The sequence below is a fragment of the Pan troglodytes genome, chromosome 9 (genome assembly GCF_028858775.2).
Source record: "Pan troglodytes isolate AG18354 chromosome 9, NHGRI_mPanTro3-v2.0_pri, whole genome shotgun sequence".
Taxonomy (NCBI): domain Eukaryota; kingdom Metazoa; phylum Chordata; class Mammalia; order Primates; family Hominidae; genus Pan; species Pan troglodytes.
In genome coordinates this window covers 23,599,934-23,611,004 of record NC_072407.2, presented here as the reverse complement: position 1 = coordinate 23,611,004, position 11,071 = coordinate 23,599,934, and the positions used below count along the sequence as shown (strand labels likewise).

Here is an 11,071-nt window from a genome sequence, read left to right as displayed (position 1 = left end):
TGGGGCCTGGTCCATGGCTCCTCAATTCTTCCCTCTCACCCCAGATGCCCACACAACCCACACCCCCATCCACACAGTGCTTGCTGGCTCCCGAGTTAGGCTGCTCACCCCATGCCAGGAAGCTATTTACCAAAGGAAATAACTGCGATAAAAGGGCTAAAAATAGGCAGCAGTGATGGAAAACATTTTGTTGAGAGATCTGCTGACAAGAGGGGAAACAGAGCTGTGAAAAAGATAGGTGGTGAAGGACACAGAGGGAGAAGTGGCTACACTGCACATCTAGGGGGCCCAGGAGGAGCTGGGGTCAGGGCCCAGAGGCCAGGTGGCTCACACAGATGGCTGCGCCCTCACGGCAGATCTTCCCTGTCAGCGGCCCCACCCTTGTGGTATTTCACCCTGCCTTAGAAAAGTGAAGGGGCGCGAGCCAACAGGTTCCTTCGCCAGGTGGGTATCTGAGGACAGGTATCTGAAAAGGAGCCCCATGAAGGAAGCAAATAGAACAGTGATGAAGGCTGACCACACATTTGGCTTTCGCCAGTTAGCAACACACGGACGTTGGACAAGCTGCTTAAGTTCTCTGAGCCTCAGTTTCCTCATGTGATAAATAAAGATATGCTTAGACCCACATCATAGGGCTGTGGTGATAATCCATGCACACTATTTACCAAACAGTGGCATTATTCCGGTCATTCAGGCTTTTACAAACATGGATTGAGGGCTTTCATTGTGCAAGGCACTTCCTGGAACCCAGGGATTCCTTGAAGTAAAAGACAAATTCCTGCTGTAAGATACTTTAATTCCTTAGTGAACAAAGGAATTAAAGTAGAGAAGGGGGAGCTGTCCTTAGAAATATATAACCAGCACCACTCAGCCTAAGACAGCCAAATGGAAGGACCCCAGGACACCTTCCCAGGCCACAGACACATCCATTCCATCCAATGCTGTGTGTCTGCTATGCACTGTGTACTGAAGAGGGAATGATGAGAAAGGCTCAGGGTTCCCTTCTGAAGCCCACAGACTGGTAGAGAAGACAGGGAGGGAAACAGATATATGTTATTCACATGAAAAGGACCATACAGGATTAGGTTTAAGAGCTCTCTTTGGGAGCAGCAGATCTTTGAAATTTCCAGGCACCGGAATGTGTAAGTTTTACAACAAGCTAAATATATACAAGTTAATCATATTCATGTATTTGCATAAATTAATAAACAGCAATTATATATTATAGCAATTTCTAAGTAATATCCCCAAATAACTATCTCAATATACCAAAATAGTAACAATGGTTATTTCTGGGTGGTGGAATTATGGGTGATTTTTATTTCTCCCCAAATTCTCTACAATTAGTATGCATTATTTTTGCAATAGAAAAACAAACAAATAAAACATGAGTAAGAAGCGAGTGGTTTCAAAATACCCTGCAGATGGGAAATCTGTTCGCTTGCCTTGGATTCAGCTGAAAGCCTCTCTATGACTTCAAGAACCATCAGAAGTTTGAAGTAGCTTGAAAACAGATTTTTGCATCAGAATGCGGCAAGGCTGCCCAGTCTCTGGCCAAGTGGGTCTGATCCCTTACCTGTTTATTTTGTGGCTGAGGATCAGAAAGGAGTATGCTAGCTTGGAATGGAGAGTGTAGACAGAGGAGGACCCATTCCACAAATGGCTGTGTGCAAAGGGCACTTAGGCCTGGATTTGAGCACTTTTTCTGCCATACACTAGATGTGAGATCTTGGGCCAGTTATTTCACTCCTTTGAGCCTCAGATTCCTCACTCTGTATGAGTTAAAAAAGCCATCCTGAACCACCCAGGCTCAACTGGGCATCTATTAGAGTCCACACCGTAATCTGCTCAGCCCTCTGGGTTACAATGGCCTCTTTGCTAGGAACAACTTAAAACTAGGGAACACACCTTGTCCACAGCTGTGATTCCCTTACCTCTCATAGTGCCTGGTACAGTGACCTTCAATACACATTTGCTGAATGAATGAGATGCCAAAGCTCATGCTAGGTCCTGTAGCTGCAGAGATGAACGACATGGATCCCTGGCCATCAGGAGCTCCCACTTTAGTTGGAACTCAGTCTCCCCAACACAATATAGATGATGACCAATGCCTTAAAGGGCTTATGTGCAAAGAGAAACTAGAAGAATGGCGAAGAAAAGGTGAATTTCCCCAGGGGTGTCTGAGGAAGTACTTGTATAGGGGGGTAGAATCTGAGCACAGTCTGGAAAAATGAGTAGAGCTTCTCCTGCAGGTACAGAGACAAGGCAGGCAAAGGTGTGGAGTGGAGCAGGAATGTGCACAGCAAGGAAGAGGCAAGAGCAAGGCTAGGGCCAGGCGTGGAGCACCGTGGATGGGAAACCAGTGGGTCTGACTGGCATTCTGGCTGCTGTAGGAGCCCAGGCTTAGAAGGAGAGCTGATGGGCTCCTTTCTCATTGCAATGGCAAGAGCAAGCATCTACCGCCTGTGCTAGATGCCAGCCTCGCCCAGCATGCTTCCACCTGCCCATCAGGAGGGCAAGGCAATAGGACCAGTTTGGGGTTAATCACTGCTAAATCTAGTCTGCTGCAAAGAACCCCTCTAATTTAAACCAGCATCTGTGAGAAGGGCCAGCTTTGGCAGGGGCCTTGAGGAATGTGGACATGATTAACCTCTGCCAGTTGCAGCAAATTAACTGCAAAAAGAACATCCTGGCAGCACCCCGGATCTTAAGTGCAGCCAACCCTTGAAGATGCAGGCTGATTGCTTTGCCTGGGCTGGAAGTGCAAAGCTGTGTCTTTACTGGGCACTTCCCATTAGGAAGTATAGGGGCACCAGCTAAGCTCCATCCCTCCTCAGGGCCTTCGCCTGTGCTATTTCCTCAGCAGGAAACCCCTTCGCCCAACTGAGTATGGTTGGCCTGTTCTGATCTTTCAAGTCCTGCTTCAAATGTTGTTTCCTTTGTGATGTCTTCCCTGACTCCCCATCTAAGGTGGCTTTGCTATTCTCCCCACACTCATCACTTTCTGTTCCACCATTCTATTTTCTACTTTTCAAAGAGTTTATTTTCTTGCATGGTTGTTCATTTCCTTTCTCTCTACCTAATTCTAACTGGACCTATGCTCCACGGTAGCAGGAACCTTGTCTTGCTCACAGCTGTATTCGCTATGTTTGGCACTTAATAGGTGATCAACAAAAATAAACGGGATGGAAGGAAGGAAGTAAAGAAGGAAAAAGAGGGGGTTTCTAATACAATGGCTCCAAAATGTCCACCAAAGCACTTAGCCCCACTGCCCTGGGAAGATGGCTCATTACCCATGAGCCCACAGAAAACCTATAGGCCAGGGCCAGGAGTGTTGGAGCCCCAGGGACAACACAGGCCAGGAATCTGATGCTAAAGGAAGAATAAGGGACTAGGAAGGGAATTAACATTTATTGAGCACCTACTGCTCAATAGTGCCAGGCCTGTGATTACTGAATGAAACCTCTCATTTTACAGATGAGGGGGGCTGTAGCTAATAATAAATCATAATAAACATAAAATATCTAACATTTATTTTTGCACCTGGGCTAATCACATTGCATATATTTTCCCAACAAGTTTGGGAGGTAAGCATGATTACTGCTCCCATTTGGTAAGCAGTGGGAACCAGGAATGCTCAGTAACTTGCTCAGTTTTATACAACTAGCTAGTGGCAAAGCCAGGATCAGAACTCAAGTCTTTCCAACTCTTGTCCAACATCCTCTTTTGACAGAAAATGCCCTTCACACTATCATGATGGCTGGTTTGGCCCTGCCTTGCAGCCAGCTCTCCAGGGAAGTTGCTGGAAGGAGCCCTGCCCCAGGCCACGGTTCTAGGCAGACTTCAGACAATCCCCAGTCATCCACCAGCTGCTCAGCAGGCCAGTTAATTAGCCTGCCACCCCCAAGTGCTGAAAGCACTTGGGCCGCCTGACACAGCACCCTTGCCAAGAGCCTCCCACAGACACAGGCAGGTGAGGAGGGATGGGCCTTCTAGCCCTGCAAAGCAGCCAGCTCAGAAACCACCCAGGGAGGCCTCCCTGACAGGCTGGGTACAGGGGAGGGCTCAGGCAGCACTTTCTGTCCAGGAGAAGAAAGCACAGTCCTCAGGCTCTACCACCTACCTATAAGCTGGTGACCAGATAAGTTTCTTAATCTCTCTAAGCCCTAGCTTTCCCATCCATAAGGCTTCTGTGAAGATGAAGTGAAATGGCAGATGTCAGGCACTGCCCGAGGCTGGCACAGGGTAGCAGCTCAGTGAAGCTCAGCTGTACCAGGTAAATTCTAAAATCAGATCCCGCCAGGAAATCCTCCTTCCCACCTATATACTCACACATGCCACAGTCATTGCGTCCATACTATGTGCTCGGCTGTGTGCTGAGCGCTGGAGAAAACATCATAAACAAAATGGTCAAAATCCCTGACCTCAAAGACCTTCCAGTTGGGAGTGGGTAACCAACAAAATAAATACGATAGTATGTCAGACAAGGTGCCAAGAAGAAAAAGGCAAAGCTGAGAAGATAGGTATGAAGTGTAGGGGCAGGATAGCTGAGATTCTGAACAGGGTGCCCAGGGATGGGCTCACTGAGAAGGTGACTTCTGGGAAAAGAAGTGCAGGAAGTGATGAAGGTAGCCACACAGATGTCTGGGTGGAGGTGGGAGGTAAGAATGTTCTAGGCAAAGGAAACAGCAAGCTCATGCCTGAAGCCAGAGGAGCGCCTGCCGAGCCAAGACGGAGTCCTCACATGAGTTCAAAGACAAAGCATTTCCCAAACAAGAGGTTAATGAGAAAATTAGATTTTGTAAAAATGCAATTTGTGGCCAGTTTTTCAAAAGGCATGCTGTTGACCCTGTTGGTTCTGCGGTTTGTTGTTTCTGGAAAGCGGTCCTTGGCAAACTTCAGCATATTCATATAGGTTTCCTCAGGTAATTATACTAATTAATATCAGCAATAGGAATTATAATCCCTGTCATTTATCAAGTCCCTACCATGTGCTGGGCAAAATTCTGGAAGCTTTTATATACACCATTATGATTCCCATTTTACAGATGAAGAAAATGAGGCATAGAGAAATTAAGCCTTTTAACCAAAGTCATGCAGCTCATAAGTGGGAGAGTTGGAGTTCAAACTCCGACAGACTGGTTCTGGCATCTATGTGCTGACCACCATGTAACTACCTTAAAAACATGGAAGTCATTATTATTACTAACAAGATGGGGTTCCCTGGGCTGTCCAAGCTTTCTTGCTCTTCCCCAAAAGCCATGCTGTTTCCCCAAAATGAACACTCCAGAGCTTCCTGTTTAATCTTTTGCCCCAGGTCAAGTCCTTTTGTCAAGATGTAAAATATTGAAGCCAAAAGGTTGCAGATGGAGTACTACAGCAAAGGGATGACAAAATTCCAATCTCTATTGCAGAGAAGGGTGGCTGAGCAAGGAATATGGCAAGCTGATGCCATATCCCCAAGTCTCAGTTTCCCCATCTGCCAAATAAGAAGGGACGGAGGGCTTTAAGTCCTCTTCCAGTCCCTGATCTTAGAGTTCAGCGACAGGGACCCTGGACCCTGACCTAAGCCATGGAGCATATTGTCAGGAGTGTTCAACTGACATCTGGAAGGCAGCAGCCTGGGCAAGCTGACTGTGTTGCCAGGCAGTGGGAGGAGCAGGCCATACTACCTAAGTCCATGGCTTGGGCCAAAAGAGCATCTTCCCATCTGCACCCCTGTGTCTGCCAGTGTTGTCCTGTGGTCCTGCCCCAGGCAGTAGGGGGCAGATGGTTCTACCTGCCAGTCTACTCATCCACAGGATGTCCCTAACACAGTGAGTGCTTAGAGGGTTGGGAAAGACCAAACCTGCCACAGTCTCCCCTCTCCTCCTTCATCCTTCCATCTCTGCACTTCCTGTTTTGGGACCTCCTAACATATCTTATCATTCAGCCTTTGGGAAAAGCTGATTTCCAGTGGGAAGGGGATATAATCATAATAAGTAACAGTAAAGGCACCATTTACTGACTGCTTTTCTGAGCTACACGTTTCTTTTTAACGAAAGTAAAATTGACATAACATAAAATTAAACTTTTTTTTTTTTTTTTTTTAATTTTCTGAGATGGAGTCTCACTCTTGTTGCTCAGGCTGGAGTGCAGTGGTGCAATCTCAGCTCACTGCAACCTCCACCTCCTGGGTTCAAGCAGTTCTCCTGCCTCAGCCTCCCGAGTAGCTGGGATTTCAGGTGCATGCCACCACTCCTGGCTAATTCTTATATTTTTAGTACAGAAGGGGTTTCACTATGTGGCCAGGCTGGTCTTGAACTCCTGACATCAGGTGATCCACCCACCTTGGCCTCCAAAGTGCTGGGATTACAGGCTGGCACTGTGCCCAGCCAAAAAGTTTTCTAAAGTGTACAATTCAGTGACACTTAGTACTTTCATAATGCTGCGTAGCCTTCACTTCTAAGTGGTTCCAAGACATTTTCATCATCCCAAAAGGAAGCCTGTGTCCATTAAGGAGTCAGTTGCCATTCCTGCCCTCTCCTTTGCCCCTGGCAACAACTAACCTACTTTTGTCTCTCATGGATTTGCCTATTCTGGATAGTTCATAGAAATGAAATCATATAATATATGACCTTATGCCTGGCTTCTTTCACTTAACACGTTTTCAGAGTTCATCCATGTTGTGGCATTTGTCAGTACTTCACTTCTTTTTATTGCTGAATAATATTCCTTTGTATGGATATACCATACTTTGTTTATCTATTAATCTGCTGATAGACATTTGGGTTGTTTCCACTTTTTGGCTATAATGAACACTGCTGCTATGAACATTCATGACCACATTTTTTAAACACTTGTTTTCAATTCTTTTGGGTGTATGCCTAGAAGTAAAATTCCTGGGTCATATGGTAATTCTATGTTTAACTTTTTGAAATACCATCAACTGTTTTCTGCAGTGGCTGCACCATTTTACATTCCCACCAGCATTATAGGAAGGTTCTAATTTCCCCATGTCCTCAGAAACACTTGTTATTTTCAATTTTTTAAAAAATTGTAGCCATCCTAGTGTGTGTGAAGTGGTATTTCATGGCGGTTTTGACTTGTTTGTCCCTAATGACTAATGACGTTAGAATCTTTCCATGTGCTTCTGGGCTATTTGTATATCTTCTTTGGAGAAATGTCTATTCAAGTCCTTTGCTCACTTTTTAATTGGTTTATTTATTTTAATCAGGTCTTTTTTATCATTGAGCTTTTGATATATTCTGAATACTAGACTTACCAGATATATGATTTACAAATATTTTCTCCAAGTCTGAAGCTGTCCTTTGGTGTAGAAAGGTTTTTAATTTTGATAAAGTCCAACTTATCCATTTTACCTACTGTTGCTGATGGTTTTGATGTTGTATCTAACAATCCATTGCCAAATCCAAGGTCATGAAAATTTACCTCTAGGTTTTATCCTACAAGTTTTGTGTTAAGTGTTTTACATCTAATCTTCTTGACATCCCCTGGGTGAATTCCATCATCATCATCACCATTCCCATCTTAGAGACTAAGGGTCAGGGCATTTAAGTTACCTGCCTAATGTCACACAGCCACACAGAGCAGAGGCAGGGTTTGAATCTGTGTCTTCAGCTCCGGAGCCCAAGATGCCTATCATTCAGCCTCTCCAGATCTGCCTCCTGTTGCCCATTATCCCCTCATCTCCAATAATGTAGGTAGTGATAGGTAGTGATTCCACAAACAAAATGCTGGCCCCAAAATTTGAAGGGAAGGATGGAAGAAATACAGATGTTCCCCCTGATAGCTACAAGGAGTAATTCTGCTGCCTGGGAGGAAGACTCAGGTGAGACAGCCACCTGGTTGAATCCCAGGGGAAAGTCATCTTTACCTTTCAAAATTTAGCTTTAGTAGACTTTGTTGTGCTTTTGTACTTTCCTTCCTTATAAAGCAGCAACTCTGGGGCAGTGGGACAACCTCCATGATCCATTTCATCTCATAACTCCCCATCCTGGGTGGTGAGGGACAGTTCTCCCTCCCCAGGGAGCATCACATTGTAATCAGTTCCTGACAACGCAGCTCATTCCCCAGAGAAGGGGGTGAGATGTAGCCCTTTGCATCCTGATTCCTTGCCTTGAAGTTGACAGCAAACGTTCATTTACTGAGGTCTATTATGTACCAAGCTCTGTGCTATGGGTGCCACAGAAATAAGTTTTTCAAGTAGGCCAGCAGAGAATAGAGAGAGAGAGAAACAGCTGCCATAGTTTGAGACAGAAGGCAGGATGGGACAGACCGAGATGGATATTAGGAATCAAATGTGGGAATATTCATTTATTCACTAAAAAAGTTTTATGGGTTTTTCTTACATGCTAGACACTCTTTTAGATATTGGGACAAAACAGTGAAAAGACAGACAAGGTCCTTTGCCCTCATGGGGTTTACATTCTAGTGAGGAAGAGAGACAATAGACAAGGAACCAGCTTGAGATGGGATCAAGAAGAGGCTGCATTTGAGCTGAGCCCTGCAAAATGAGTAAGACATTAATGTATTGACAAGGAAGGGAAGGACATTCCAGACTAAGAGAAATGCATGAACAAGGGCAGGGAGGGATACAGCTCCTTGACATCTTGCAGGTGTATTTGCTAATTTATTTATTATTTAAAACTTTTTTCCATGACTATAAACATTTTATTTTTATAAATTTAAAAAGTACAGAACAAGAAGAAAAATCACCTATCATTCCCTCACCCAGGATAATAAGTTTCATGACCATGCAGAAGCTGAATCCATTTGACTTCTCTGAAGTGCTGGGCCCAAGCATTCTGTGCTCAGCACCTGAAAAGCATGTGCTGGGTGAGACAGAGCCTTGCTTTCTTCCAATGCTGCCTGTCACATAGAAGATGCGTAGGAGACCCAGGGCAGTACATCTGAAATGAAAGTTAATGACTTTGGCCCAACAACTCCTAATCAGATCCACTTAGATTAGAATTAGAGAGACCTCACCTTTGCATTCTCAGAGTGTGGCCAACGTGAATGGGGAGGTGACGTTAGCAGCACAGACTTGGGTTCTGAGACCTGGCTCAGCCTTACGTAACTAAGACCTTGGGCAAGTGCTCACCATCTTTGCTCCCCTTCCTTCAACGGGGGACTAAAGAACAGGGACTAGACCTACCTGGGAGGTGCTTTCATAAGAAGTCAATGAGATCAAGTCTGTGAAGTGCTTAGCAGGGTCTGACACAAACAGTGTTCCAGGAGAGAGCCTCTTATGCTCTGGACTTCTGGGTCAAGTTGGCCTTTGCCACTGTAAAGATCCATCTGTACAGCTTGGACATCCAGAACTCACAATCACAATCCAGAACTGGGCTCCAGACACACCCTCACCTCTAACTCTGCCTGCTCCATGTCCTTCCTCGAGTGTGAATCCTCCCAGGCTTCACATTGATTCCACAGCCCAAGTCTCTCATGTCTAGAGCCTCTCTCAGGGTCTCGGTACTGGAGCTCATTTCTACAAAAACTATTTTTACTGGGCATCCTTGCCTGAGCCTAGAGATCTCTGAGCCCCCAAAGACAGCCCTGGTGGCCTCCTAAGCTTCACAGAGTGATACTCAAAGGAAGAATGTGAGCTGTGGCTTGTGCCAAAGCATGGAGAAGAATGTGCCAGGCCAAGGGAACAACAGGGGCAAATGGGCACAGGCACTGGTTCTCTGACTTGCTCATTCATGTTTCATCCATTCAACATTTACTGAGCACCTACTGTGAGCCAGGCGCTGCAACAGCTGCAGGATCACAGCTGTGAACAAGCACCTGCCCTCAGAGAGTGCACAGCCAGGGGGAGACAGAATATGAAATATGAAGTTACACTATCGTGTGATCGGTGTTAGGATGCGAGGGTACACAGAGCCCCTAACTGGGCATGAGGCAGGGTGTATGCAGCCTGGGGAGAAGGTCAGTGATGGGAGACCCCTCAGAAGGAGGAACTTTAAGCTGAGCATGACTGTGAGTAGGTTCCTGGAGGATTTTCTTTTTGAAAGAGAGGGTAAAGTGAGGAAATGGGTTCCAGATTGCAGAATAGCCTATGGAAAGACCTAAAGACAAGGAAGAATGTGGTCTATCAGAGGGACTGAATTAAGCTCCAGGGCTGGAGGTTAAAGGGCCATAGTGAGATGTCTGAGGGCCGAGGCTGGGGACAAAGAGGGGCCTGGCTCACCAAGAGTCTTAGAGCTACAGTGTAATGGTTAAGCTCACAAACCAGGGAGGCAGAAAGCCTAGAATTAATGCCCTGTTCAGCCACTTACTAGTTGTGTGACCTGGGGCAAATCACTCAACCTCTCTGGGCAGTGCTGATGGGAAAAGAGAGAAGGGAATAAATGTGAGAACATTACAGAAATAAATCTGCAAGATGACTTCAGGGAACCATATACATTGGTCCAAAACATTGCATGGAAAGCCTCAGCTTTGCTCTCTAGTGGGTCGGTCGTCCCCTGGGATCACCACTTAGGATGCAAACTACACTTCCCTTCCACAGCCCCGGCCTCCAATCCTCGCCCAGTGTGGATCACTGGCCAGCCTTTCTTTCTTTGGCTGCAAGAAGTCCACAGTCAAAAGTGAAAAGAACCAGTTGCACCCAGTCATCCTGTCCCCGGCAATAGCTGGATGTTCAAGAGAGGAGAAAAAGAAGTATCTATGAAGCTGTCAGCAGGGAAATTCTGGAACATGGTGGAGACAGAAATATTTACTTTGCAGGGATAAATATTACAGAAACAGCCCTCCATCATCCAGTCTCTGGTCTAATGTAGATTTCTCCTTCCAGAAAGGTGTCCTTATTGCCTGCAAAAGTGACAGCTGCAGAAAGTGTAGACCTTTTTCATAAAACAAATAAATGCAAACAAATAAACATAATATATGGAAGATTCTGTCTCACAGGCAATGGTGAAAATACATGGATTTGAGTTAGGCCTTTGTGGGTGTGTCTTTCAGATCCTTGGTGACCATGGGCCAGTTATCATGCCCCTCTAGACCTTAGTTTCCCTGGATGCTGGACAGAGCATATGTAAGTATCTTCACAACATGGCTGTGAGGATGGAGT

At 45.7% G+C, this 11,071-nt stretch overlaps 1 protein-coding gene across 2 annotated transcripts in view; it reads right to left on the bottom strand.

Annotated features, from left to right (window-relative positions):
• The window catches only part of NAV2 (neuron navigator 2), a 773,425-nt gene that overhangs the window by 541,217 nt on the left and 221,137 nt on the right, over positions 1-11,071 (bottom strand). The gene's annotated exons all lie outside the window — the stretch shown is intronic.